This window comes from Sorex fumeus, unplaced genomic scaffold (assembly GCF_029834395.1).
Source record: "Sorex fumeus unplaced genomic scaffold, SorFum_2.1 ptg000007l, whole genome shotgun sequence".
NCBI lineage: Eukaryota > Metazoa > Chordata > Mammalia > Eulipotyphla > Soricidae > Sorex > Sorex fumeus.
Window position 1 is genome coordinate 59752249 of NW_026606064.1, and position 3721 is coordinate 59755969.

Sequence of the window (3721 nt, forward strand, 5' to 3'; positions counted from 1 at the left end):
TGTGGCTATCTCTCTCTTGGCTTTCCTCGCACAATCATGGAGGTGCTGAACCAGTCGATCGTATTCCTCGTCAATGTTGTCAACAATGGCATCTTCCCATGTTGCAGCAAAAGTGCCAAAGAGCTCCCAGTTGGTGGTCGTTCTGGGAGTTCTCTTTTTAAACTTTGCAACCCTTTCTCCCCACCCTGTGAAGTAGAATTTTGCATGAAGGGGATGGTGGTCCGATCCTGTTTGGAATTTTGGGACAACAGCGACATTGGTCAGGCAGAACCATCGATTGAATACGATGTGGTCTATTTCTTTGTGGAATCATCCACCGGGAGACTCCCATGTCCAACATTTAGATTCGGCCTTCTGGAACCTTGAGTTACCATGGATGGTCTTGGTTGACATGATGAACTCAGACAGTCTCTCACAGTGTTCGTTCCATTCTAGGCCTTGGGTCCCAATGTGAAGTTCTTTGGCTGATCTTCTCGGTCCTTTCTTGGCATTAAAATCACCCACATGATCTTGTAGAAGGTGTGGTCTTCTTTATAGAACTTCTCCAGCTCCATGTAGAACTTCTCAATTTCTCCTTCATCATAATTAGATGTTGGTGTGTAGACAACAAAGATAGAAACTGCCGGCAGTGAGCCAAATCTATTCAAATGTAAACGTCCGATTCCGGTTGTTAGGCATTTGAATGAATCAATGCTCATGGCCAAGTTTGTGTTGACAAGGACACTGACACCTCCGACACCTCCGACACCTCTTTTATCACATGTTCCGAGGAACAATTCTTCTCCACTGTCGAAAACGGCCTGGTGAGATTGGTTCCTTCTTGTCTCGGTCAGACCAATGACTCTCCTAAAGTGGAGAAACCCAATATTGCCTCCTAGAAGAATGTCATGTTGCTTTTATAGACTCTCAGACTTAGGGAGAATGACTTTGGAAAGCAGGCAAGTGGCTCCATGGGAAGGACACCTACATTCTAGCACACACTGCGGAGTGGAGGCGGGGAGAGAGAATACATATCAGACTAGTGTAACAAATAAACACGTGTTAATGTCAACCCTTAGCAACAATTTACATGATTGCTGGACAATGACTGTACACTGTTCTTTCAAGCAGATCAAATTCTCATCCCTACCTTTAAAAGTAGAAAAATCCTTCTGGAAAGATTATGCTACCAAGCTAAAGTTGGTGGTGTTTTGTTTTGTGTTTTCTAACTGTCACTGTCACTGTCCTCCCATTGTTCATCAATTTGCTGGGCTGGAGTCATAGCACAGCAGTAGGGCATTTGCCTTGCACGCAGCCAGCCCGGCCGAGCCGGGTTCAATTCCTCCACCCCTCTCGGAGAGCCTGGCAAGCTATTCAATATGCCAAACACAGTTTTTTAACAAATGAAAGATATCTATGCAATTTTTTACATTTTCTCCGACAAAATTCCAACCCCCACCACTAAAAATTCTGCTACACTTTTATTAATAGCTTTGCCCAATAATAAGATTCATACAAGTACAACATTAGAAGATGTAAGTTTTTTTATTTTTATACATTTAATTTTAATAAAGTAGTTCATAAAAGATGTAAGTTATTTGAAAGTATTTCAGTATCACAAAGCTGTTGTGCTATCAGAGAGACTAACAAACTATTTTGTTTTAGAATGTGCAAGTGTTTGCACTGCTTGCGTGCAGTCGTATGTGTAGCAAACAGTCCTACCATGCACTTAAATTGAAACAGGAAAAGAGTTCTCCTGACCTCCTATATTCCAGACTAAATGGCAAATGGGAAGTAGCACAAAAGTCCTATAATCCCACTTAAGCTCTTAAGACACTCACTCCATTAATATCAGTAGCTCATTTTCTTTCAGGCTTTTGTTTAAAAGAATGTATTGTCAGCACTTTTGACAAAAGATGTTTTAGTCTGTACACAACCATCTTAAGATCGTACATATATTTGCTTTGACTAACCTCAGAAATTCAAGCAAAACAAAGTTACAGCAGGTATATAAACAAGAAGGTCACAGAGTTTATGTTTGACTCCCATGTTAATGACTTTTCCCTACCACTCAAAGCACGTAAACACAGTCTGGTGTACTACCCAGAAACTACAAAAGATAAAATGAGAGACAACCAAGTTGTAGATTCCAAGTGATAAAAATTTATTTCATCAAATCAAAGAAATAAAGAACAAAATAAAGCTTCCAATCAATCTTTGTCTTAACCCAGTGAAGTTCATTCAGTGGCCAAAATATGATTTCTCCAGCTTTTGAATGAAAATATTATCATTGTAAAACTCATTTTATGGGGGTGAAATAATCACCTCTCAATAAATCAGTAAGAGGGACTCTCCGTGTCACGTGAGATGAAGGTGAGATTCAAAGATGGGTGATATTGAGAAGGGCAAGAAGATTTTTGTCCAGGAGTGCTCTCAGTTCCATACCGTGGAGAAGGGAGGCAAACCCAAGATGGGGCCCAATCTCCATGGTCTGTTTGGGTGAAAGACAGGTTAGGCCGCTGGATTCTCTTACACCGATGCCAACAAGAACAAAGGCATCACCTGGAATGAGGACATGCTGATGGAGTATTTGGAGAATCCCAAGAAGTACATCCCTGGAACAAAAATGATCTTCACTGGCATTAAGAAGAAGACCGAGTGGGCAGAGTTGATAGCTTACCTCAAAAAAGCTACTAATGAGTAATAGATGGCACTGCCTTATTTATTACAAAACAAATATCTCATGACTTTTTTATGTGTACCATATTTAAATCAATCTCGTTCACCAGAATTCAGATCATGAGTGACCGATAGCGTATTTTTGTTGGGCAGCCCTGATTTAAATAAGATTGGCTTGTGTTTTAAATGAGTATGATCAGTTTTTTTGAATTAATGATAATTCCAGGTCAGCAAGTGCAATCACTGACCCTTTCCAAAGATATGATTGAACTTAATTTGTCACATTCACCTTTCCAAGGGATGGAGATGGCCATCTCATACCTGTGGGAGAATAGTTTTCTATTCAGATTTATAGAACCAGCTATATTAATATATCTAAAGATTGAAGATATCACTGTCTCCTTAGGTTGTTTCTTAGCCTGATAAGATTAGTTGGCAGTGACCTTTTTCTTAATTATGGTAATTAAAAATTCCCTGTATCTAAAAATGTTGCCTTTCAGTTAATGAAAAGTATTTTAATGTGATGTATGTATAACATTGAATAAAAAATACCACTTCTCACAACTTTTAGATGATCTTAAAGTCAGATGTTTTTAAAATTTAGCCTGGTGAGTAAGAGTGGCAAATTTTGCTTATTCTTTACTAAAGTCAGACTATGATGTAGTTAAGGATTGTCTTAAGCAGCTATTCAGAAATGCACACTTAGAAAACTAACCCTATGTATGTAATTGTAATTGATGCTTTTGCCAACTCATTAGTAGAGGAGATATCATTAGAAAAATTTGTAAATTATGTGATCATAAGAATTAAGATGATTAAAACAAAGTCACAGATAAAAATAAATAAATAAATCAGTAAGAATGTATTAAGATTACATTTAAAGTGATTTCTCCTCTGACCGGCAAGAACATCACCCTGGAGATGGAGCCCAGCAACAGCATCAAGAATGTGAAGGCCAAGATCCAGGACAAGGAAGGCATCCCCCCTGACCAGCAGAGGCTCATCTTTGCTGGCAAGCAGCTGGAAGGTGGCCGCACTCTTCTGACTGCAACATTCAGAAAGA

General features: G+C 39.2%; 1 pseudogene; it reads left to right on the forward strand.

Annotated features, from left to right (window-relative positions):
* Positions 1–2365: 2365 nt before the first annotated feature.
* LOC130044061 (cytochrome c, somatic-like) lies at positions 2366–3070 on the forward strand (annotated as a pseudogene).
* The last annotated feature ends 651 nt before the right edge of the window (positions 3071–3721 follow it).